Source organism: Desmodus rotundus, chromosome 4 (assembly GCF_022682495.2).
Source record: "Desmodus rotundus isolate HL8 chromosome 4, HLdesRot8A.1, whole genome shotgun sequence".
NCBI lineage: Eukaryota > Metazoa > Chordata > Mammalia > Chiroptera > Phyllostomidae > Desmodus > Desmodus rotundus.
In genome coordinates this window covers 147773568-147801112 of record NC_071390.1, presented here as the reverse complement: position 1 = coordinate 147801112, position 27545 = coordinate 147773568, and positions in this window count along the sequence as shown.

The following is a 27545-nucleotide window of genomic DNA, read 5'->3' as shown; positions in this document are numbered from 1 at the left end:
CACTGCCCACCGACGGCGGGTGTGGGCTCAGGACACCGACACTGGAGAGGAGCTTGGAGTTAATGGTGTCCGGATGTGGGATCTTAATGTGTGTGTCGGGGTGGGGGGATGCCTGCTCGCTGGGCTGGATCAGGCTGAAAGAGATTAAGAGTGGGAGAGAACTTGCTCCAGGATCGAGTAAGTCCTGTGCTTCCAAGCTCCAGACTAATTGTTTTTATGTAGCGAAGGAACAAAGGCAGAAATCAGTGGTGCTCTCCGCTGATTCATGCCGTGTCCCTCACTCACAAGGTAGTTTATCTCTAATGGGATACCTTCCATCTGGTGCAGAGTTAATCTGCTCCTGGAGGCAGTGGAGAGAAAGAGGTAACAACTGTGTACGAGCTGGTTAAATAACAAGTCATATATTTCAAAGAGTTATGTAACCTGGGAATGTGACAGAGGGAGGCTGTTCTACAGGGAGAACAGATTCCATGCCGTTGAAGGTTAAGGAGATACTATGCCTCAGACCTAACTTACAGTTCACAGAAAACATAGGGGACAATGAAGTTAAATTACACCAAGATGCACACGCTCGCTGCTAACTGAAGATGAAACATCCTGCAAGAAAACTGACCCGAATTATTTATTCAAATAGGAAAATTTGGGAGATTGTCCTAGATGAAAAGTGATTAAAAAGACATAAAACCCCAAACCAAGACACAAACCTCAATTAGATCCTTGCTCAGTAAGATGAAGGAGACCAACCTTCAAACATATTTGGGGACAGTTGGAGAATTGTAGTATGGCTGATTCTTAAAAGATACCATGGAATTGTTGTTAATTTTCCTGGGCATGATAATGCCATTGTGGTTACCAAGAGGACGACCTTCCTCTCAGGGATGTGTGCCAGCATAATTAGGAGTAAAGCATTACTCTGTACACTGTTAATTTTCCAATAATGAGAGAGTGAGTCAGAGAGTAATGTGGCAAATCTGTTCATTGTTAAATCTAGGTGAGGGTTGTTCTCATGGAGTATGTTGTAGGTGAGGGTTATTTCAGGTGAGGGTTGTTCCAGGAGGAAGTGTTGTTCTAACTGGAAGCTTGTTCCAGATGCAGGGTTATTCTAAGTGGAGGGTTGTCCTAGGTGGAGTGTTGTTCCAAGTGAGGGTTGTCTCAGGTGGAAGCTTGTTCCAGATGGAAGGTTTTTCCAGGTGGACAGTTGTTGTTCTAGGTGAGGGTTGTTCTAGGTGGAGACAGTTGTTTTAGGTTCAGCCTAGGTGGAAGTCCTATGAGTGTTCAGTGTACTACTGAAGAAATGCTTCTTTTTGGAAATCAACAAGGTGAAAAACAGGGCAGAGAGAGGAGAGTTCTGGGATCTAGGAAGTGGTGCGCACCTGGGTGGCGTTTGCATGTTAACACGCCTTGAGCACAAGCAAGCCTCTTCCTGTGGGAAGGATGGAGGCCTCTTGATATCATGTCTGTTCTTAAGTTGAGAAATATACTGGTGGGGGCAGCCCATCCCCCGAGGCTGGACCGAGAGGACCCCTTCCTAAGTCAGCAGCGTTTCCAGGCCTTTGGGCTCAGAAGGCCGCCATTCTCAGAGGGAGGGCCTGCAGGCTCCTTGCCCTTCGCAGAACTCTCCCTTCCTCTCGTCCGCACTTGGTGCAGGATACAAGACTACGTACAAATCAGCATTCAGTGAGAGTTCGATGTCAACTTTTCTTCTACTGTGGAACCTTTCAGCGTTGCTCAGCTGTCCTAAGTTCTGCTGACATTTGTACTCATTGCTCAGAATGCAAAGTCGTCTCAATGTTTTAAGAAGTAGATTGAACATTGGGTTGCTCTTTTATCTTATTTTTGGACTTCATAAAGCGAAATAATTTAACCCAAGGAAGGAACTCTGTACTAGCAGGTCTTTCAGGCACAGGCTGTAGAGAGAGCTTTTTAGTACAAAGCTCCTTTAGCAGGATGGTTCAAATCATTGAATCTGGAAGGGAGACACCTTCCTTGAAGAGAAACAACAAACCACTCCAAGCAATGGGAATTCACACTGTGCCTCTCACTAAATAATGAATCTTTAACCAGCTGTAGGAAGTTTGCTTGTCACACAGCTGACAACCCTGAATCGGATGGCCAACAGGGGGCTGGCAGTGGAAACCAATACCTGAGGCACCGTTTGCAGAAGAAAGCCAGAACTGTGATGCCCAGACATTAACATTCAATAAAATATTCATTAAAAAAAGAAAGACAGCCCCGGCAGGGTGGCTCAGTTGGTTGGAGTGTCACCCTATACACCAGGGGGGTGCGAGTTCCATTCCTGGTCAGGGTGCATGCTTTGGTTGCAGGTTCGATCCCTGGGCAGGGCACATGTGGAGGGCAACCAACCCATGATTCTCTCTCACATGGCTGTCTCTCTGTCTCTCTCATCTCCCCTCCCTTCCTCTCTCTCTAATATCAATGAACATATACTTGGGTAAGGATTAAAAAAGAAGACAGTGTAGGATTTGCAACTTTTAATTTTTATTAGAAAAACAAATAAAACCTATCCTCTGCTGTGATTGTCATCTCATAAAATAAAGAATATTTAATTCCAAAAAAAGTAGTAAGGGCCCGATTGGAGGCTAAAGGTGACTGTCCAGAGGCCAGAGAGACCCTTGATCAGCAGGGCAACCTTGACCAGATGGACAAGGGATTAAGGTGTCAGCACCCTCCATTGGAGCTCTGTCGAAGAGCAGTCAAAAAGCAGATAAAGGATTAAAGGAGGAGATGCTTACTGTCAAAGTCTGCCCCTCAACTTGCTTTTCTGACATCTTATGTTGCTGAGACAATAACGAAGAGTTAAAGATTTACTGTGCATTAGAAAATCAACTAGGCCACATATTTCAGGAGGCCAATAACAGCCCCGTGTGTGTATACAAATCATTTCATGTTTTTAAAATGCCATTTCATTTATTTAATCCTCACAATGGCAATATGAGATTCTCACACTAAGTTTGAGCACCCATTTTTATCCCACTTTACACCTGACACAGAAGGTCCCAAATCAACAAATGACCAAGCAGGTATCAATGGTCAACTGGCAAATTGGTCTGGACCTCAATCTTCAAGGCGAAGCTTAACCAAGGTATCCAGACTTTTACAGATCAGAATTGCTGCAAACATTCTTAAAGTGTTTAAAATACCTTCCAACCACACCTTGACCCAAATAAACAGAATCCAAACCAATAGTCCAGAGCAAAGAATAATGCAAAAGCAAGTTAATTCTGGAGACAAAACACATAATTCATGACTAAAACAGACATGAAAAAAACATGCAAAGAGATTGGATCACCATTACAGTTTTGGAATCCTCTAGAAAGCAGAGCTGGAGGCAGGATTTAGTTGTTACCACCCATGCAAGAGCAGCAAGCCCAATGCATGGGGATGCAGGTCAGAAGGGGAGCGAGGCAGGAGGGGACAGGGCAGTGAGCGGGTGCACTGCACAGCTGCAGACACACCCACAGCTCAGGGTTGTGCTCAGGGGGCGGCAGGGCTTCTCTGGTGGGGACTGCAGACCCAGGCCACGTTCTCACCTGCTCTATACTTTAGCCCTATACTTCCTTGTGTGTCAGCAGTTTCTCCAGAGGCCAGATTCCAAGTCTGATGGTAGAGGGGAGAGGGAGAGAGAAAGAAGGAGGTCCTGCACAACCATTATCACTTCCTGGTAACCACGAAGCCACTTTGTGATGTTCGGAATTTAGTGTCCTATTAGTGAGTGCAGTATCAGTTAAGACATCAGGTAGCATGATGGTGACTTTCAGTGCTCAGAGACACGTAAGGAATTGGTCAGTAAGAACGCATGGAAATGTTTAAACAGACACAGTTAAATTTTACTAAGAGTGACCACTCAAGTCAAGAATTTTGTCCAAGATTGAGGATATTGAGAATTGCTTAGGTCTACAGGTCCATAGGAACTAAGAGTTTTTAGATTCCAGGTTAAATATTAATTATCTGAGACATTTACATTGTCCTGGAGAGGAGCTGACCCAGTATATAAGGATTTGAGTACAGGTAGTTTAGTCACCAGGTGAGAGACCAATGAACTCGGGGGAAGTGAGAGAAGGAGGGACGGTGGGTAAGTGAGCATGATACTGCTGGGGACTTATGAGCCAGTGTAAGACCCTCATCAGAGAAACTGCCTGCAAGGTGCGCAGGAGCTGGGCTATTTCTATGCTACCTCCCATCAGTCGTTGCTTGATAGCTGCTCCCAGAGCTGTTACTTCTCCAGAACTTCCCACCCACTTTTGGAGGACTAAATGGCCTCTACTAATTAGAGAAGCCCTCAGGCAAAGAGATGGAGACTCTGGCAGCGGAGGCCAGGCCTGCGTATTACAAGTGGGGTATGGGCAGGGCACCCACAGAATGAGCTAAATGTGCCGTGCGCTACCTCGTCACCCCTCAGAATGAGATAACTCAGCAGACACCTTCAGATACAATGGTACTTTCAAATTTTTTAAAACATTTAATATTACTAAAACAATATCCCTTTCTTTGTGAAGTAGATGCTTTATTTTAAATCACTTTGGATGCAGTGTAATGCATCCTATCAAGAAGAATGCTTTTTTTCTTTGCAAAATTCAACTTAAAAATAGATTACTATGTAGTAATCTATCAGAAAGCAAAAATCAGAAAGCTTCCATGATGGCAAATTTGTGATTTATTTTTCTGTAACAGGAGTATTCCTACCAAAAGAAGTTAACTAATCTCACCAGTCACCTGAACTGTGGAAGTGGGAGAAAATTCAATCAGGCTGACTAAATGTAGCTCAGTAGGGAAGCAGACGTAGCAGACACGTCAAAAGTGGTTACGCAAGCACAGGACTCTCAACTTCAGTCCCAGCGCGTTGCCTAAAAATTCAAGTCCTCCTAGTCAAGGGCAGGGGCAAACTGTTGGCCACACCACATTAGTGTAAGATGGTCAAGCAGGTATTGATGAAGGACTCGTGCACCTAATGTATGTTCATTTATTTTATTGCAAGAGCCATAAACAGTTATGCTTTTCTCAGATCACATGTTGAAAGAATCCATGGACCAAAGCGGTGTCTCTGATGTGAAGCCAGCGCTAAGGGCCTTGAGCATGATCACTATGGTTCTTACTGTTTTGCGCAGAGAGAGCCCTTGAGAGTGTTCTCCAAGCGGGCCAGAGTGACCCCTGTCCCTCATGATGGCCTCTAGTGAGTGTCCACAATGCATTTGCTTCTGTTCTTCATGTTTCACACTGTGGTTTGTTATTTCAAGTCCATCTTCCCTCAGTCAGGGCTCTTCCTGTCTGATTGCTTACTGGCTGTTCTCACCTGGAACTTGCTTGTGACAAGCTTCATGCATTTTTGTCTTCTTGCCTCATTTCTGGTTTTCTTTTCCTTCTTCAGTGTTCTTTGCTGGTTTGGGTCTCTGTCCTATCACTCCCCTACCAACTCGTAAGGGTTTCCTCCACGGGTCTTCAGCTTTACACATTGTTTAACCTTGTTTACATTTAAAAAAAGTTCTAAACCATTAAGCAAACTCTCAAAGAATATGTAAAAGCCACCAGTGAAGAAAGCAACTGCTCAGAAAAAAGTCCAAGTCTTATATGTGCTTTATGTGCTATATTAAGTTGAAAATAGGTGTTGTAGAAATTCTAAATTTAATTTTACAAATATAAAGTAAACAAATGGTTCAAAATATAAATACTTTCTCTAAGGAACTACCACCCGTGTGTCACCAGATAGTGTATTCATTGGAGGCAGTGACCACATAAACTCTTATCTGAGCCTCAGTATTTTTTCCATCTAGTAAATAGAAATATTAGTGATACCTACCTCATAAATTTGTTCTGAGAATTAAAGAAGGTAATTTATATAAAACACAGCACTGCGCTCAATCATTGGGCTTATTGCTATTATTATGTGAGATCTTTTTTCCTCCTGTGTGTAGTGAAACTCGAAGAGATAAAAAAATCAGCTTCTGATGCTGACAAACCCACCTCTGCTACTGCTTCTGAGAAGGGCTGACGCTGTGACAGGCGTGGGGCGGCGCTGCAGGAAGCCGACTCACAGCTTTCCCAGAGCCAGGCCCTCCCGTCTCCGTAGCCACCTGCTGAGCTGCTTCTCTTCCCCTTGTTACCCCGGTGGTCAAAATGCAGCTGAGAAAGAGAAAAGAGCCCCTACCTCAGGCCTTGGATGGCCCCCAGCGTCTGCAATGACAGCCAATGGCGTTTTACTTCTGGACCTAAAGCAAAACACAGATACAGGCAGAGAAGTCATTCTTCAAAATCATATTTAGGCTTTATTTTATTTTGAATTCAACATTCCTTTGAGGACATGACACACATCATGACCTAACACATCACTTATATTATATTTCTATTTGCTTGTTTCTTCTTGTCTCTCCCTCCACTGGAATATAAGCTTCAGGAGGATGGGGGTTTTCTGTTCTGCCCACTGCTGTGTCTGCTGCCCAGAACTATGCTGGTATGTTGTTGACACTCAGTAAGCATTTGTTGAATTGGTGAATAAATGAAGTAATGAAATAGGCAGCAGTCCTGGGGACTGTCTAATGTAACTTTTCTTCTAATAAGAGACAATCTGAGAGGAAGAAAAAGAGCATTCCGGGCAGAAGAATCAATAAAAGTGGAAATGGCAGAGGGCCGGAGAGAAAAGAGCTGCTCGAATGCTAACTGGGAGTTCAGGGTGAGGACGGCCTTGACTTCCAGGAGGGAGGGAGACTTGCCTGGAGAGATGGATGGGTGCCTGAGTCTGAAAGCCCTTACTTATGGGTAAAGAATTTTATCCTGAGGCAGTGGGAGACAATGGGTTTATTTAAAGCAGAGGACTGAGGGATACAGTTTTTTAAAGGAATTGCTTTGGAAGCCATGGCAGCAATTGATTTAAGAGGTGAGGGATGAGTGGTGAAGTAAAAGACATGTTTGGCCTGAGGGAAAGTCGCTGCTTTCTGAAGTGGGTGGACAGCCTGGGTAAGGCACTGGAGGTGGGTAGAGAGGGAAGCAAGCTGTGGGGCAAAGCCCAGCATGGCTGCTGTGTGTCTTGCATGGGGCTGAGTACCTGGTAATGGAAAATATAAGACATGGAGCAAGTCTGAGATGGCAAAGGTAAGCTTGGTGAGCCCATGGGATATTCGAATGGAGATGCCCAGTATCAGTGAGATGAATAGGTCTGGAAGTCAAGAGAGAAGTGGAAGCTAAGGACCTATAACTGGGAGACATCAACAAAGATGAAGGCAGGGTGTAGATTACACCACCGCAGTTGGGCATAGAGAAAGAAAGGAAGCAAGTCCAAGGCCAGACCTCTTGGAGACAGGAAGCAGAGGCATCTACTGTGCCCAGTGCATGATAATAAGCAAGGGCCTTCTTTTTGTAGTGTTAATACTTTTAGTGACTGCTTTGTTCATGTTTTCTAAAACTTATGAATAATAAACTAACATGGACAAGATAATAGGCCCTAGAGTAAAGGAAAGATAATTACAGTGAAGAGAAACATCAGACTCAATCATCCAAAACGAACACAGGAAAGAAGAGTGACAGGTACTGCTTTGGATCTAGGAAACAAATGGGATTTCCTGTTAGTGGGAGAAAGTAACAAAAAGAACCTAAAATGTTTGAAAATATCCTTCATCCTGGATGTACAGTATGGTCCAGCAATCCTACCAAGGTCTGGTCCAAGGACTACCCAGTTCTTTCCTGACCAGTGTGAAAAGTTCATTCTGTTCTCTTTCTGTAAACAATCTGGGCTCTTCTGTGGTTCTACAGCCATTTGTCTCTTGCTAACTGCTTCTGCTTAAGTTTAATCTGATAAAACAAGTGAGTTAGTCCTCTTGCTGACTGACTAGGGATTTGAGACTGGGTTGCAGAATTCTTCCAAGAGAAGGGCTACAGAATAAGAGAAGGAAGAAGAGTCTGTCCACTTAGGTGCCCCTTCATCTCTACACCATGCCACAGGTTTGTTGCAATTCTTTCTTTCCCCCAGCTGCTCGTCTTTCAATGCGGAGTTCCGGAGTCACTCTTTCTGGGAAGCTGTCCTGATCACTACACAGCTCCCCATCCCGCCCACCATCTAGATGCCCAGAGGCAAGGTTAGGGCATCTTCTCTGAGACCCTTTAATCCTCTCTACATATGTTTATCCCTGGAATTTAATTCATTTAATAACCATCAGGTTATCTACCTTTCTACCCCACTACACCTGGTGAGGTCCTTGGAACAGGGATTGGTCTTTGTCATTTGTGCAGAACCAGTACCCAGCATGGTGGTACCCCAGAGCTCAAAAACAGTGATACTGATGAATCTGCCCCCTGCCCCACATGGTTAGCTGGCCTTGATCGCTGCCCTTGGCCTGACCTACCTCTCTGTGTCTGAGTTTTTCCTTATCCAACTGCTCTGCCTCTCCTGATGTGAAGACAAGTGTACGCAGAACCCAGGAGAGGAGGAATGGAGGAATTCCCCACAGGCAGAGGAGATAAGAGATCTAAGAGGAAATGACAGGCAGCCATGAACTTGTAGCAGAGAATCGTCACACAGGAAAAAGGGTGAGAGGCAACTGAAACCTGTTTAGGGTGGACACACAGCTCTACCTGCTGCCACAAGAGCTGTTGATCTCCCTTCACTTAGAGAGCTGGTGACGGGGTGAGTGAGGATGGGCTTCTCTATGGATTTCCCTGGACATGTCACAGTTCTTACAGCACAATTTGACTTGGGAGAGAGGTGCATTCTCACCGCTATTCAATTAGAGCCCCTGACTGTTAGTTAGTTAGCACTAACTAACATACTCAGTTGGTGCAGAGACAACCTATTCTACAGCAAGATGCTGCTCCCAGAAGGATATGTCTGGCCATTGTCCTGTTGATCTTGTTGGGATGTAAAATTGGTCTCGCTCTTTTCATTTTTAATTATGTAAAATTTCAAACACAAAAGCAGAGTAGACTATACCAGACCCCCAAATCAACGTCCTCTGTTTAAACAGTTATCAACATTTTGCCAAACCCATTTTGATTGTCTTCTACATCCCTTCTTTTTCTTCTTCATGGAAGTATTCTAAAGCAAATCCCAGATAAGATTTTCACGATGCCATTATTATACCAAAAAATGATAATTCCTTTATATCATTTAATAAAGTTATTTATAGAATAAGTATCTTTACCCATTATTTTTTAACCTACAAGAAAACTGAGGAAGTACAAAAACGATGAACTCGAGGTCATGTGGCTGTCAGGAAGGGCGCTGCCCCAGAACCAGGCTCCTCTGACCACACGGAGCGACAATGTTCTTTCCACTGCAGCCCCCACCTGGAGACGCAGCAGTGGGGAGCAGCCATGGAGCCTCAGACGCAAGAGACGGCTGGTGTGTTTCTCAGTAGGTAAGATGTTGCAGCTGCAACCCTTTGTTCTTTGTGAAAGTTGTTGAAATCTTTCCCCAGAATCATCCCAAATGGTGTGTTGCGGACAGAACACCAGTCCACCATTCACCCCCAGCTGCTCACCCTCTCTGCAGCCACCCCACATGCTGGGAGCTCTGAGGCTCCCACTGCTTGTTGAGGAAGGAATGGCTCTGACTCTCATCTGTTCAATAATAACATGAGGTCCACTTCCTGTACCCAGTCACTTCCTGAAGTCCTGTGAGCCCTGCCAGGAGAAAGGAAAAGAGTCTCCAAGAGTGAAGGCAAAAGCCACGTGCTACCAAACCTCCCCCTGGAGAGGTAGGAGAGGTGGTGGCTGACCTGGAGCCCAACCGACGAGGTAAGGCTTCAGTGGATTATCAGGTCCTGTCTCCCAGTCAGAGTCACCCACCCAATTTGTATATTCTGTTCCCTGTATACCTGCTCTGGTTCTTTCTGAACAAGACAGCTATTGGCATGCCTCTTCCAGATAACTGGTGCTCATGATAGAAGCAGAAAATGGAGTGATAGGTACATGAAGCTCTACCAGAGTGTCACCAGAAGAAGAACAAGAGGAAAGAAAGCCCAGGATGGAGTGGAGAGCGGGTCAGAGCAGCCTGTGACAGGGGAGTCCTTAGCTATGAAGTGTTTATTTTGGTCATCCTGAGTCATCAGCTTGACAGTCTTCCAGCTGCAACACTCCTGATGTTGACCAGTGGCTGGGTGGCAGGAAACTTCAGAACAGAGGAAAGATGGATTTAAATAACATCATCAACAACAACAACCAACAGAGACATGCTAACTAGGTCGTGGGGCCAAGATTCCTCCCTCAGCAGGCTCCCGGACCAAAGGAGATTTCAGAGTACAAAAACAGCCTAACTTTTTTAGGTCGGCAGCCACAGGGGGTTGGTATGGGACTGAGCAGTGTGGTTTTCATTTTTCTCCAGGAAAAAGTCTAGCTCACTTTGTATATTTAGCATTTTAAAAGGTTTAGTATTCATTCTGTTAACCCATACTCAAATATATTCTTTTGTATGTATCAAATACTATGTCAAAAATATTGTACATTGCAGGGAAGTTGGAGTGGCCATTCTTTTTCCTGATTCATCTTGTGAAGTTCAGCTAAAAACCCTGGACATTACACACAGAACAAATATAAGAAGACCCCAAGAGGTGGAGGAAGAGAGGCAGGCTGGGAACCTGAGAACCCAAGGAACTGCACAGCAGTAAGTTCTTTCAGTTTTCTGCTGTTTCGTGTATCCCAGACTTGGAGCTGAAGACCCTGGGAGCGCAAACAAAGAAAGTCCCCCAACAGCCTGCTCGCTTTAGCCAAAGAAAGAGGCAACCTGGTAAGACAGAAAACTTTTAGACAATAACCATTCTACTCTAGCTAAGCACCACAGAAAACCCATGCCAGCAAAGGCTGAGTTGAGGAAACCGAATTTCTATCCCTTCACCCCACCCAGTAGTAACGAGTACCCCCTCTCCTGCCCTGCTAAGGTGGTGTCAAAGGAGACTTAACAGAAAGTCAGGACTGCTACTATTGCTCAGAGGTAAGTAAGCAACCATCCTATGGTGTCAGTGAAGGCTACATGGGGAGTAATGAGGGACTCTTACAACTTCTGTTGCCAGACTGGTTCCATGCCAGGGTTTGGCCCTGCCCAGCATGGTCTGGGAATTCCATGATCTTGACTCATGCAGGAAAGAATTCAAGAATGAGTTGGAGTAAAAACAAAAGCAAATTCTTTGTTTATTTTTATTGTTGACACTATTACAGATGTCCCCATGCCCCCCCACCCTTTGCCTGCCTTCTCCCAGCTTCCACTCTCCTCCCTCAGCTGTCCACCACACTGTTGTCTGTGTCTGTGGGTCATGCATATATGTTCTTTGGCTGACCCCTTCACCTTCTTTCACCCGGTCTTCCCGCCTCCTAGTCAGGTAGAGAAAAAGAGGCTAGGACTTACTGCTGTGGAAGAAGCAAAAGTACACATGTGAGTGGACGAAGGCAAACTCATGAGTGAGTTGCGCCCTGTGTACAGTCAGTTCCTGAAATTGCATGTGTTTCCAAGGGTAGGTTGTTCCCTAACTTGTGCCATCAAATTTTAACTCTGCCTTCTCGTTGGGGGGGGTCTTGTTCCTAATAGGGTCCATTCCAGAGGTGTCATGGCCTTTGCCCCTCCCAGCCCAACTTCTACTCGTGTTGTCAATTTTCATTACAATGATGGTACAATGAGCTTTGGGGTCAGTCTCTGGTCCATCTCGGATTGATCCGGTTTCAGCCAGGCCTTGTTGTTGTTGACTTCGCTGACCAGCGCAGGGATTTTCTGTCACAAACTGTTTCCCTTTGATCGTGCAGGGAGGTGGGACCTCCGATAGAGGACTCCGAGACTTAGCAGCCTAATATGTCTGCTCCTACTTCCTCATTCTGCACGTCGGGAGTGTGCGAGCTCTTTCTGTCCTGTCTCACTTCCAGCCAGAGAGGTATCAGTGGAGGCCTAATGGGGGACGTCAACTTCTGCTCCGATCTGCAATAAGGAGACAGCATCTACACCTTCCCCTGCAGGACGGGTATCAGAATAAGTCAGCTAACAGAGAGAGGTTAAATTGGATTCAGAGATTCATAACATAATATGCCCCCAAACTGGATTTTCATAGAAAATTACTTGTCATACCAATAACTAGAAAGATTACACAATGAATGGAAAAAAATCAATAGATACCAACACCAAGATGACAAAGGTGTTAAAATTATCTGACAAAGATTTTAAATACATAATATTTTAAAACATTATATATTTTTATAATATACCATAAAAATATATTTCAATAATAATTGCAAACACTATTGGAACAAATAAAAAAATAAGAAGTCTAGCAAAGAATAGAAGATAGAAAGAAAAACCAAACATAAAATTTAGAACCGAAAAATTCAATAATCAAAATAAAAGAATTCAGTGGATGGGCTAAAGAGCAAGATGGAGGGGGAGAAAGCAAAGAATCAGTGAACTTGAAGATAGAAAAATAGAAACTATGTAATCTGAACAACAGAGAGAAAAGAGACAGAAAAAAATTAGTAGAACCTCAAGGGCCTATGAGATAATAACAAAAGACCTGGCACTGATGTCATTGGAACCCTGCAAGCAGTAAAGAAAGAGGGTAGGGCTCAAAATGTGCTATAAGACTGGTTCAATACTCAAAAATTAGTGTAATCTACCATATTTATATGCTTGAGAATAAAAATTACATAATCATATTAATTGGTACAAAACACATATTTGGCAAAATTCAATACCCTTTCATAATAAAATGCTCAGAAAATTAGGAATAGAAGAGAACTTCCTCCACTGCATAGAATATATTAAAAACCTACAGATACTGTTATATTTTAATGATGAAAGACTGAATAGTTTCCCCCTAAGACCGAGAATAAGGCAAAAATATGCAATCGTATTTAATATATTGTTGGAAGTTCTAGCTAGTGCAATAAGAAAATAAAATACACCTTATACGGAGCAAAAAGGAAAAGAAACTGCCCCATTTTAGATGACATGATTATCTAACTGAAAATCACAAATAATCTACATGAAAACTCCTAGAACTAGTAAGTGAGATGATTAAGACTGGAAGATACAAGATAAACATTAAAAATTTGTATTTCTATATACTACCAATGCATACATAAACATTGATATTAAAAATATCATTTAAAATTGCTCAAAAATAAAATACTTATGTACGAATTTAACAAAACATGTACAAAATTTGTATGTTAAAAACTACAACATGCTAATGAAACAAATCGAGACCTACATAATTACGTGGATAAACAGACTTATTGAAGAGCTGGGGAACTTAAGAGTAAAAATGTCAATCCTCTACCAACTGATATACTGGCTTAATGCAATTTTTATCAAAATCTCAGCAGGACTTTTTGTAGCTGTAGGTAAAATTATTCTAACATTTATATGGAAAGGCAAAGAAAATAGAATAGCTAAAATAATTTTGAAACAGCAAAATAAAGCAGGAAAAGTCAGCCTACCTGGTTTGAAAAATTACTTTAGGGACAGTGGGGCTGACAGAGAGCTAAACACACAGAGCATTGGAATAGGACAGAGGACCCAGGAATAGGCTCACACAAATATGCCCAACTTGATTTTTCACAAAGATGCAAAAGCACTATGATTTCAGGCATACTCTCAAAGTTCTTCAAGTTCAATTCCTGATTCCGGGAAAGCAGCTGTGAGTTAAGAAAAGACCTATCTGAACAAAAATCACACTACCCTATCAAAGACATTTCTTATCTTATACCATATGTCCAGGTGAACACTGAATGACAAAGTGACAGAGAGGTTTCCCAACGATTTCACCCCCATACAAAACCCTCTGCATTGTTGGCCTCAAGAGACTTTACAATTCACCGCTCTTGAGAGTTTCTTGGTGAAAAACGCCACTCATGTCCCCATGTTCCAGGTCCACTCATGTCCGCACTCATGTTCCAGGTTCCTCTCCAATGGGACCCTGCTGTTGGGAGAGCTGTTTTTCTTTTATTCTATGAGATCTGGAACTTACATCTCTAAAGTCTTTGCCAAGTTAAAATGCTGTTAATCTCCTGATTTGGGTGGTAGTATAGTGGTTATGGAGGAGAATGTCCTCGTCCTTATTCAGGGGGACATGCCATCTGATTAGGACCTTACTCTCAAATAAACTAAAGAAGAAAAAGTTATTTGTACTATACTTGTAACTTTTCTGTCAGCTAGTGATTGTTTCAAAAAATTATATATATATAATTTTTAATATATATAATTATATATATAATATATAATAATATATATCATATATAATATTATATAATTTTTAATATATATTTAAAAAACAGGCCTTACATATTAGAGAGCTAAAAAATATTTTTGGTCGTTTTTTTTCCCCTGGGTCCAACTACCCTGGAAATGCATCTTTTTGCTAATGCGTCGTTCTCAGAGGTGGCATGATGCTGCTCTAGGCTTAATGCGCTGCCTTCAAAAGATGGACCTGCACAAATCGAGCAGATGAAAGTGAAAAGAATTCATGACTGTTGAAAAACACCTCATATAGATTTTATTAGTTATTTCAAACCAAGGCCTAGTTCAGGAACAGCAAAATATGTAACGTCCCCACTCTCACATGGGACAGTTAGAATCTGCTCATTAAGCAATGTCCTTTTCACTTACCACAGTTCTTCCAGTTGAGAGAGAGAGAGAGACAGGGCGGGGGGTGGGGGGGGAGAGGGAGAGAGAGATCAGTGTTCCTTTGAAATCACTCTTCATAACAAAGCACTACCTTATCCTAATAAGGCTGTTCACACTCAGACAGAATTAGCCACATAATGCAATTAAAGTTCTCTGTGCATGGAATACCAGACAGCAAGACAAACATCTATTTATATGTTTGGAGATAATGATGTTTCTCTATTATTTAATCATTTCTCTTATACTTTACAAAAGAAGCTGTGCCCTTGATAATGATCCCGGTTTGCATCATTCCCAACCAAACATGGGGAACTTGAAACTTAACGACAATCCAGTCTAAATAGGCATGGTTTCCAACTCTGCCAATTTTACCATTTTGAAGCTGACGATAACATATAAATAATGAGTGAGGCATAATCTGGAGGTGATGGTAGCAAAGAATGAATTTAATTTGGCCAGAGGCCTGGAACTAAGTCTCTTTTCTCCTGAGAATGGCATTTTATTTTGTTTGAGGTGCATTCCCTTTTTGATTTGTCCCAAACTAAATTGAGAATGGAATGCACTCCAGTACAAACAGAACCCAGCTTGACAATAAAACCAGGGCTAGGCTTTTGGTAATATATTGGAGTGTTATCATCAACAATCTTTCCAGAGGAGAAGGAAAAATCCAGTTTCATTGTGTGAAGACCAAGGGCTGGTCACAGGGAGCAAGGGGGGTTAAGAAGCAGTGGGGACAGAAAGAAGGAAAAATCAACATGATCAACCGTGGGGAAGGCAATAGGGCAAGTCTTCGAGAGCGACTACTGGAAGAATCTGAGAGAGACTTTAAGGATTCAGTGACAGTTGGGGCAAAGGACAAGGTTATTTTTTCTCTCCTTAGAAGAGTCAGGTGTCTCCCAGGCAAGAAAAAGCTGAGGTGGAATTTGTCACCACCAAACCAGTATTACAAGAAACATTAAAGGATCATTTTATATTTATTGAGTTTAGAGAAAGAGAGAAGGGGGAAGATAGAGAAACATAGATTTGTTTTTCCACTTTTTTATCCATTCATTGCTTGCTTCTTATACGTGCCCTGACCGGGGATTGAACCTGCAACCTTGGTGTATTGGGACAATGCTATAATCAGATGAGCTACCTGCCCAGGCCCTAAAGGGACATCTTTAAGATGAAGAAGCAAATAATAAAAACTATGAATAAGAAAATATTGCAAAGAAAAAAATTCTTGCCGACAAAGGTAAACACATCATAAGAGCAGTGAATCAACCAACATCAAAGGTAGCACAAAGGTTAAGAAGGAAAAGTAGGACAATTATGTTTAATTACAACAGTAAATTAAGGGATACACCAAACACACAAAAGAAGTAAAAAATAATGACAAAAACATAAATGTGAAGGGGGTGAGTGAAAATGATAGTGATTTTAGAATGTGTTAGGACTTAAGCTATCAACTTAGAATAGACTGTTATAAACATAGGTTGGTATATATGAAGCACATGGTAACCATGAAACAAAAATCTACAAGAGATATACAAGAAATGAAGAGAAAGGAATCCAAACACAATATTACAAGAAGTCATCAACATACAAGAGAAGAGAGCAAAAGAATAAGAAAGTAACAGAGCATAACTACAAAAAAACCCAATAATAAAATGGCAACAACTACATACTTATCAGTAATTACTATAAAAGTCAATGGATTAAAAGGTGAGTAATCCAATCAAAAGGTGAATAAATAAAGAAGTGTTACATATCTACAATGGAATATTACTCAGCCATAAAAAGAATGAAATCTTACCATCTGCAACAATGCAGATGGACCTAGAGGGTATTATGCTAAGTGAAATAAGGCAGACAGAGAAAGGCAAATACCATATGACTTCATATATATGTGGAATCTAAAAAACAGGACCAACGATCAAACAAAACAGAAACAAACGTATAGAGAACAAAGTGATGGTTGCCAGATGGGAGGGTGTTGGGCGCTAAGAAGTAAAGAAGGGATTAAGAAGTATAAATTGGTAGTTCAGAGTAATCATGGGGACGTAAAGTACAGCATCGGGAATACAGTCAGTAACACTGTGATAACTGTGTGTGGTGGCACATGGGTGTAAGATTTATGGGAGGACCACTTCATATGTTATATACATATCTAACCACTATGTTGTACACCTGAAACTGATCTAATATTGAATGCCACCTGTAATTAAAAATTAAATTTTTAATTTAAAAAATGGAGAGAGAGAGAGAGAGAGGGATGTGTTAGGGGGACTTTGGCCTAAGTCTTTTCTAATTGTGAGTCATGAAACAAGAACTCATTCACTAGACCAGCTAGGAGATGTCCCCGAAGGAAAGAGTGAAGCCCTAGCCAAAACTAGGAAGTCTCTCTGACCCAGCCACGTGGAGTGGTACAACGGAAACTGACCTGGGCATCAGGACTCCTCTGAGTTGCAGTTGTGGTACTGGGATTAACTGGTGGTGTGAAGGAGTCTTTGAGGATTATGACTCAGTTTTCCCACCTGTAAAATGAGTGTGTAATCTGTAGGGTCCTTCCTTGTTCCACACTTCATGGTGAAGACCCAGCATGGCAAAACAAAGGTGCTGTTCCTCGTGGACTCTGCTGAAGAGCCACGTCCCACTGCTGTGATATGAGGAGAAACAGGGGTTCCCAAAACCCAACAGATGCTGTCAGAGACCCAGACTTCTCTTTCGCCCTGGTTTTGACTGTTGCATGGAAAACTGAGATAGAAAAGACAGACCCTTCTTTCCTGGTGGGAACTCCAGCTCAAATCCCACTTGCTCTGTGATGAAACTCTGAAGTGCCATCACTACGAAAATTATGATGCTGTCGCTGCTACAAATAATAGGTTTTACCTAATGAACACTTCCTGGGCTGGGCTGCTTTCTAAGCACTTTACACAGTAACTCGTGTATCCTCTCTATAATTTTCATGTCCATTTTTACAAATGAGAAAAACCAAAGAAACCCATACAATGCTTGGGTTCCCTGAGTGAGGTCATACAACTAGAAAGCTGGGGGGCTGTCACCCTACCAGGCAACTGCTTCAACGTGGCTCCCGCACCACCTCTTACACACCACTTGGTCACATCTCTTTTTATTGTCTTGTCATATCACTCCTTTGCTTGAACTCTTCAATAACACTACATCCCCTAGACTGTAAGATAAAAATCGGCCCTCCAAGACCTGTCCCTGGCCACCCTGCCCGGTCTCAGCCTTCCCCTGTCTGCTGCGCTGAGGCCCCAGACATGAGGAGTCATTTGCCTTCTCCCAGTGGACCACGATTCCTCCTGTGCTCTGTTTCTTTCGCCTAATAACCAGTTCACATCATGTCATCTGGCAAAGTCCTGGTCAGACTTGAAGTCTTTCCCAGGGTGAGCCATTCTGGGTAGGCACTTCTGACTCTTCCAGGCAGATTGATGCCCTCCCTCCTAGGTTCCTCCACATTCTTTCCAAAGTCTGCACATCGCTCTATTCCAGGTCTTAGCACATGGTGGCAGAACTGCCTGCTCACACCTGTCTGTTCCCCTCATGAAGTGGAAATTCCATGGCATCTTATTTATTGTTGTGTTACCAGTGCTTAGCACATAGTGGGCTTTCAATAAATATTTGTGGGACCAAATTATATTGCTAGGTAACTTGGATTTGTATGTCTTCCCAAGACAAAATTTGTATCCCAAGTCTTTGGAAGACAAAAATGACTCCCCTCGCCAGCACACGTACCCCAGCTCTGGGAGCATTGTTGGTACTGAGTATTTGTTCAGTAATTGAACAAATGAACAAATACTTTCTGGAAAAGCTTTGATGTGAAACGGGTAAAATGGAAATCTTGATCTAGTTATCAGAAGACACACACAATTTTTTGGATATCATAAACAGAAATAACCGATGAGGCTGAAAATTGTACACAGTGAGAGATGAAGAAATTATTTCAGGAACAGAGAACAATTAAAAGGTCAAGCACGGAACACAGCTTTTACATTAGGAAAAGACACTTGATAATAACATAAGATTCACTGATATTTTGTTCAATGTGAAATCTGTCTCCAAATTTTTTCTTCTTGAGTTTGTAGTGTCTACATTAAACCAAAACTACTTTGATGTGTTAGTGCCATTGACTAATCTTTCTACTAAATGCCAAGAAAGAAAATGCTTCCAACAGTCCATTAAGACAAACTCATTTTCTTTGTTATTTCTTTGTTTCTCTGTGTCCGATTACGTGCCAATAGCTTTACAGAATGCAAGGTGATGAGACTTCCGACCCTGAGAAAGGCGTTTTCAATTGACAGTTATAAATCTTGGAAAGTTACGCTAAACCACAGAGGAAATGTTTAAACAATGACAGATTCCCTTTTTACTTTTTTAAAAAAGGGTTTACATTTCTTTTTAGCGATTCCTATTTCCCACTAATGTCATTTAAAAGGGGGCTCCAGAGTAAAATTTATTGTAGACCCCACCTTGATCTCATCACCCCTTAGGAACACTTCACCTTCAAAGGTGTCCTGAACATTTGGGTTGGGAGTATTTGTTGTGGCTGTTTTTAGGTAGAAACTACCCCTAGGGCCCTTTGTTTACTTCTCATTTACTTCAAAGGACACAGGCCTTGAGTGGAACAAATGAGCAAATCTAATGTGTGCTTTAAACATTTTCTTAATTGTTTCTGTATGTCTTTCTGGAGAGAAGGACATTTTTTGAGAAAGAATAGTCACGCACATTACTGGCAGATAGAGTTCATCTGGAAAATCTATAAAAATTACAGCGTTTAAATCCCAGCAGGGGGTGATGATCTGGCCCTAATTTTTCAGAAGAGGAAACTGAGGCCTCTAAGGGCCTTGAGGAGACCCCAGGCACTGTCTGAAGGGGCCTGCAGTCCAGGTTTGCCAGTGCTCATTCCAGAGCAAAGGTTCACAGTCCCATGAGGCAGCCGAAAGTCGGCTTGTTGACCATGACTCTGAAGGACATTGTTGGGTTAGGAAAATGCCAGCACTAGGAAGCATTCTCTGTGGAAGAAGATGCGGATGATAAAAACACTTTACAAGCACTTGCACTGCTCAATGGCAGAAAATTAAGAGTAAATAGCACAAAAGTGAGGCCAGTAACAGGAGAACACCTGAGTTAACAAGTAACTTTTAGAAATATGGAAATAGGTGCAAGGTAGATAAAGCATTTTCATATTAGACCTGAATGGTGCAAATTCAAATCTGTCATTACAATGCAAGGGTGGAAGGGGTTAGAAATGGACAATGGACAAATGTGGAGAAAAGGTAAGACACCTGCTCCAGGTAAGATAAGGCAGGGATGAGCAGCTCCACACCCCAGATGTAGGAAGTGTGAGCTCAAGGGCCCTCTGGACCACGCTGGCCAGTGGGAGGTGAACAACTTCCTGCATGGAGAGTGCTTTCCTGTGTCACCAGGTGCTCAGTTTCAGCTGTCCTAGAGGGTGACCCTGTGGAAAATGGACTAAAGGACAATTCAACAATACCTCTAAAAATGTAAGCTATATATAGCTTACATTTTGGTCCAACAATTCCACTCCAACGGATTTATTCTATAGATACAATCACAACTATGCACCAAGTACTTGTAGAAGGATGTATTGCAGTATTATCTATAAGTACAAAACAGGAGAAATAACCTACGTGTTTATCAATAGGGACTGGTCAAACAAGGAACATCTGTAGGAAAGGAGTGAGGCAGAGATACACGCGTATAGGAGCTGCTAGGCAGGGAAGTGTGCATGTTAACTTTCAGGTGAAAAGCAGGGGCCCTGGCCAGTGGCTCAGGTGGTTGGAGTGTCATCCCATACACCAAAAGGCTGTGGGTTTGATTCCCAGTCAGGGGAAGGCTACATCCCCAGTTTAGTAAACTCCCTTTGAGGTGCCTTCCTTATACCTACCCTTGCATCTCATTGCCCAGCACGTAATTACATGGCTGTAGCAGGTTGTGTGGAATGAAATCTTTTTATAGGTGCATTGCCAGCCTTAATAACATCTATCACCAGGCTTCTATATAATGGGTACAGTCTCTGCTGTAGTGTCATCGGCGTATAAATGGTATTTATGGCCATGATGTTGGATAATGACACAGTCAGACAGGGGAGAGCCAATCACAGGAAGCAGCATGAACAACCGTAAAACACCTCTGGAATGTGGAGACATGGGGCACAGCAGCTTGGCTTGGCTTTGTAAGTCCTTCTTTGTCTTATTCCTGGGCTTATGTTTTTATATCCCTTGTTTTTCCTTCTCCTGTTGACCCACTTTACACTTATATAACCTCGTTGTGTTTTACATTCTCTTTTAAGAAGCCTTTCTAGAACAAGACTGTATATAAACAAATAAATGCATCTTCGACCAGTCTTCCCCTGGTAGAACAGGGAAAGAGGACAGAAGAACTAGAGAAAGAAGAGGGAGGGAAACGGAAGGGAAGAGGGCCCACAGAGTGCCTGAGGAGGAGGTTTATGGGGGGAGGGGAAGGTGTGCCTCAGAACTCGCCTGTTTCTCTGCGTCACCTGGACATACTGAAACCCAGATTCAGACTGTGAGAGTTTCTCTTCAGCCAACAGCTTCCTGGGGTCTGTCTGGAGACATTCCCAGGGGGCAATTGTTGATGGGGAGTAATGATTACGTGGGCCTGGGCAGCTGTTGTTAGCGAAGGAAACACATCTCTTCTTGATTATCTGTGACCGGTGGTTTGCGTCTCACAGAAGAACCTCTTAATAATAGAAACAGAAGTGAGCTCCCCATATGTAATTATGTAAGGAGCCTTGTGATTCCGGCTCAGGCAATGTCTGGGCCCCCAACGTCCCCTGTTTTCACTCGTGATTGCTGACACTGAGGTTCCAATGTCTCTGGTAGTGCCTGGAATAACTGCAGGGGTACCAGAGAAGACAGAAAAATATGGTTTGAATTCAAAGAGGGATGTGGAGAGCAGAAAGCCTTTCTCAAATGCCTTCATTGCATCATTAACACATTCCATGACTTAGAGCAGAAAGAGTTTTCCTGGTCACACCGGGGCCCAGGTACCCACCAAAGCAAGAAAGACTAGGCTGCCACTGAGGCAGCTGGGCTGCCAGAGCTGGAACCAGAGAGGATACTGGGAGTCAGGAACTTTCTAAGCCTCTCTCCCCTTTTTAAACCTCTCACAACTTCATCCGAGGCAAAGATGGAGGGGCCACCCCCAGGACAGTTTGAGTCCATATAGCACTGCTGTGCAAATGGAACAAAGCAGACTTTCTCTCAGGAATTGTGGCCCCTGCCAGGGCCCAGCTGAGTGTCCTTGTAGTGAGTGAAACCTTGGCTTCCTCTTACTTCGCGTACCCTTCCTAGCTCAGGCTGGGGCTCTCCCAGTGCATCAGCCCCTCGGGGAAGCAGTCTCTGAGACAGAGTTTAGCATGTAGAATGTGCACTCAAGGTCAACCGCTGTGGAAGTCGGGGCGGAAACAGATGTGGGCAGGGGGAGGAGCCTCAGTGGTTTGCCTACAGCCTCATCCACTCCACGGGAAGTCACAGCAGTTCTGCAGAGATGGGCCAAGATGGTGAGGCCACTGGATGTGGGCTGCCCTGGAAGGGTGAGGCGGCTGAGGGCCACGCTCGGCCATCAGCAGCCCCAGCAGGTAAGTAGCAGGCCTTTCTCTGAGAGTCTGGAAGGCCCAACAGAGGGCACGCCACCCCACCCCAGGCTGACTGTTAACAACCTAGTTTTTCTTCAAGACCATCCTTGATATTAAGTTTAATCAGTTTAGTAGTACACCATTATATGAGGAGCAAGGAAAAACATCACATTTCTGTAAATGGCCTTGGCCTTGGACTTCCTTAGGAAAGCCTTGCCTTACCGCAATACTCAGAGAGAGCGGTTTCTACTCGCATCCTTTTGGACCTCTCAGTTGTGACCCCAGATTAAGCAGAATGCCAGAAGAACTGTTTGGGGACTCTTGGAAAGGTCCGCATATGCCACTGGGAGACATATGCCATGAAACTTCTGCAGGATCCCCACATCCAGCCTCAGGGGAGAAAACCCAGTGAGAGACACGGAGGGAAGAGGGTGAGTGGCCCCTCAAGGGAGGTCTACTACCCACTCCGTCTTCCAGGCAGCCTCGGGGTGGGAGCCCTAGAAACGTGGGCCAGGGACAGGGCAGGGTGCTGTCGCTGTGAGGAGCTCTGTCTCTGGGGCTGGGCCACCAGATCAACCACTGGCCCTTCTGCGCATTAGCTTGGACGTCTTGGGGAAGTTACTTCACAGTTTTGTCCTCAGTTTCCTCATCTGTGAAATAAGGACTAGTAACAGTCCCTACCTCATGGGATGAACACATGTGAATCACTGAGAAAAGAGCCTGGCACAGAGTACATTGAGGAGAAGCTGCAGGACGGAGAGCAGAAAGGAGCTGTGGGCTGGGGGTTAAGTTGAGGCCAGCTCGTCCCTGACGGAGCAGGCGTCACTGGAGGAGAGCTGCCACAGAGTCGGCCTCAGGCCGAACTGGGCGACTCTCAAATGCTTCAGCGTGGTTGTTTACCCTATTAGAAGTTATCCCTAAGGCAAATTTTTCTCTAATAAACGGAGCCATTTGTGAGTTTGTTCCTGGAAAGAATGTATTGTTGTTATCGATGCAGCAGAGAAGTAAACAATGAAACATAGTCTAAATCAAGGCCTCTAATTGTAAACCTGAAAGACTTAGCCTCCAAATTACTGTTCGACTAAATTGCTCTCTGAAACAAAGTTTATTTTTAAACCATATTTAATAAACCGATTAGAGCAGGAAAAGAACCCTTTCACATGTCAAATTGGACTTGCACACAGTAAAAAGAGAGCACAGCTCAGTAGGTAAGAGCTGTTTTCTACAATCCAGCTGTCTGTCCGGGGTCTGGTCCTGGCTCAGCCCTGGACTAGCTGTGTGACCGCGGGCAAGCCCCTAACCTCCATGAGCCTCTGTGTCTCAGGTACGAAATGGAGATGATGATGACAGAATCAAACGCATAGTCTGTGGTGGCCTTTGGAAAGGGTAATGCGTATAAAGTGCTTATCATAGTAAACTCTCATTCACTGCTAATATTATTGTAGTAGTGATACTGAAATGCAAAGTAAAACAAAAATAAGACATGTGGGTTTAAAAACCCACATTGCTCACTCCATTTGTGATCAGTACTAGAAAGTATCGTGTAGGTTATGACGCTGTAGCAAAACGCTCCTGCACCAGTGGCTTATGAGAGAGAGACTGAAAGAGGTGGAGAGTGAGGGAGGGAGCTTTCTGCCTCACAGGTCTGTCTGGCACAGATGGTGGGTGGGCAGGGTCCCTTTGGTGGCTGCGGTTACGTAGGGAAGGGGAGGTGGAGAACCAGACACTGCTTCTTAAATGCTCCTGCCCAGAAGTGACACAAATCACTTCTGCTCACGTTTCATGGGCCAGAACAGTCATACAGGCATGTGAAAGTGCAGGGTGGAGGAAGTAAACCTCCCCACCCCCGCCAGTGCCCACAGTAGGGGAAGCAGATACTGCACAGTAATGCTAAGCAGCACCCAGTGACACCCAGAAGCACGCCAAAGGCCCCCCAGAGCTCTCCCAGGCAATTTCTGCCGCTCAGCAGCAGGCCGAGAGGTGAGTCTCCCACCGAAGACGGCAGTCTCTACAAATGGTTCTCAGGTCCTCTCAGTTCCCCGTCTTGCCCCAGCAACTCTGTGGTTTGGGAAGAATTTTTTTAACAATTACTGATGCCTATAAAATAATAGACAATGGCTCTATAAACCCGTTCAATGAGTAGTATGCTTAGAGATATCCTACAGTTCTGGTTTTTTACTGTAATTTTGATCCCTGGGTGGTCTTCCCTATTAGAAGGCATGAAAAAACGCTGAGAATTTGATGTCGACAACTTCTAATTTAACATTTAAAGCAAAATGCAAAGCTAGGTGCTCTAATAATTAGCTCTCACTATCATTTTTATTTTAAAAAAATTAACTTTAAATCCTCCCAACTTTTAAAGCTTTTGCAAAATAAAAATATCAAGCACACTCAAAAGCAGAGATGATAATGCAACGAACCCCTTTACATGACGAGGATATCATTTCAACGCTGCATACTTCTGTACGTATCTCTAAAAATACGGGTATTTTCTTATACGACCGCAGTGCCATTATCGCACACAGTAATTCCTTGGGGTCATTTTAGACCCAATCTGTAATTAAATTTGCTCAATTGTCTAAAAAGTTCTCTTTGAAGTTGGTTTGTTTTAAGTAGGATCCAAATAATCCTACTTAATCTAGGATCTACACATTGCTTTTGGTTGTTTATATCTCTTAAGTGTTTTTTTATTTTATTTTATTTTATTTTATTTTATTTTATTTTATTTTATTTTATTTTATTTTATTTTTTATCATTGACACTATTACAGACATCTCCATTCCCTCCTCCCCCTCTGCCCCCTTCCTTCTTAATTCTTTTTTAAATTGGAGAAACCCTATTTTTCCTGCATGCCATGGACAGATTATAAAAACCAGGTCATTTGTCCTGTGGAATGTCCCCCATTCTGGGTTTGTCTGTCTCCTTTTCTGGTGATGTTACATGCTTTCTTCCATTGGGCCCTGCCTCTCCTGTCTGTGTGAGTTAGCTCTAATGGCTTGAGCTGGTTGAGACTGTTTTGGCAAGGAGCTGTCACAGGGAGCCCGGCGGCTCTTACGGCGTCTCATCAGCAAGTGCACGATGCTATGTCGCCCGTCTGTGTGATGCTCCATCAAGCAGTGGGATCAGGAGGTGACATTTGGAGCCTTCTATTGTACAATTCCTCACCAGTCCATCATCATGCACGTTAGTCACTGGTGAATATAGCTCAAATCAACCATTTAGAAGTGGCAAAAGGCTGTTTTTTTTAAAAAAATCATTACTTTTTTACATGTATTAGTTAGACCCCACTTAAAGTGATTTTCCCTCATTAATAAGGACTATTTTGTTACCCTCAAATACAGTTCACATAGTAAAGCCTGGAGAGGTGCTTTAATTCTTTCCCTTTATGTGCTTATTTCAGAGTAAGAATTTGGTTTTTGAGAGAGAGAAACATCTATTTGTTGTTCCCCTTATTTACGCATTCATTGGTTGGCTCTTGGATGTGCCCTGACTGGGGATCAAACTCCAACCTTGGCGTACGGGGATGATGCTCTAACTAACTGAGCTGCCCGGGCAGGGCCCAGAGTAAGAGTTTTAGAATTTGGTGCTCTACTTAATTTCAGTGGTGTACAAAGAGTTTGTTGGTGTTTTGTTTTATTTGCTTGTGTTTTGATGGGGGATGAAGAGTCTCTCAGAGGATGGCTGTCATCATCATCGTCGTCGTCATCATCATCATCATCATAATCATCATCATGTTGATTGTGGTTAACTCATGGGCTCTTAGGTACCCAGTGTGTTTCAATCAATTGCATTTACTAATACTTTTTATTCTTACATCGTTCCAGCTGGGCCAGTGGGGGTCCTTTTGTGACGGCTCCTTGTCCTTTGCACAGGATTCATTGGCCTCTGACCGCTTCTTTTCATTATGGCACAGGATGCCTCAGCTCCTCTTATGTGCTTCCTGCTGAAAGTTGGAAGGAGCCACGGCTTTAAAGAGTCCTGCTTCATCCTAGGTCTACTGATTACATTTTAAAGTCCCAAATACATGTCTCTTTATGTCCATCAGCCTGGGCATGAAAGGAAACATCTATTTCTATTCTGTCCCCTCCCCAAAGCCCCGCACATAGTGTCTCTTCTTTGTTCCAAAGGTCTGGAGTCCCATCACTAGATGATGGTCTGTGGTCCCATCACCAAGCCTCAGCACTTTCCAAATGTGTAAACAACTTTATTCTTGCTATTGCCCTGTTGCAGCTGTGAGTGTGAGAATTGACACAGTGAACTATAAACCAAGACATGAACGAATCAAAGAGAGACATGCAAGTTCAAGGTACACTGGAGGTCAAGGGAGCAGTGAGACTCAGGTGGCGGAATCAAAACATGAGGTGGCAGCTGTTCTTGCCCTGGACATGTGTCCCAGCCCTGAGAGACTATTTCCCTTTCTCTGGGAATATCCCCCTCTTCGAAGGAGAGAACACAGATTCCAGCTGGATTCCCAGCAAGCAGAGGAGGAGGAAGGGGACCCCTGATCGAGATCAGCTGAATACACTGAAAACATCAGTGGGGGAACAGACACCAGAGACAGACATCCACCAGGAACAGTGACTTAGGGAGGTCAACTGCTCTTGGGACAGACAAGTGAGCTGATCTGAAGAATGAACAAGGGAACGCTCATGACACGTTCCCTTGAACTTCAGCAAGGGGGAGTTTGTACAGATTATCCACATCAATAAGCCAATTGCCAAATGAGTTCTTGAATCGCAGGCAACTTGGAATCTGGAAGAGGAGAGCCCCTTAGAGATATGACATTGACTTTCTAGCTGGGTCCGACAAAACAAAGGTTTGATTAACCTTTCAGGTCCTCACCCGGCACAGCAGGTTGTCTTACAGAAATGCAACACTGATCTCTACCTCTCTTTACCTTGGCATCAAGAGCGAAAGAATCCTCCACTATGTGGCTGGGTATGAGCATAGACTGAGGATTGAGAATCTAGCTAAATTTATGCTCTGGGCTGTGGCCCATCTGCTGAGCAACGTTGTTCAATGAGCAGATCTCTCCTTTGTAAACCATGTGGCCTGCTGCACAGTTTGTTTGAGTCCCTGCCATCAAAATAATTTTTATGTGAGCAGTCACTGCTCAGTGTTCTGCAAGTCATTTCTCGTGCTTAAGACCATACAAGGTTAGAGTTTGTGTCTACTTAGTTTCAAGGTTCAGCGAACTCGGTCCTGCAGGATTTCACATACAATCAAAGGAACCCAGAGTTCTGCTGCTCCAAGAAGAACAAATGTGGGGAAATTAAACCCACGGTTGACATATGGGCGAGACTGACAGGGAGAATC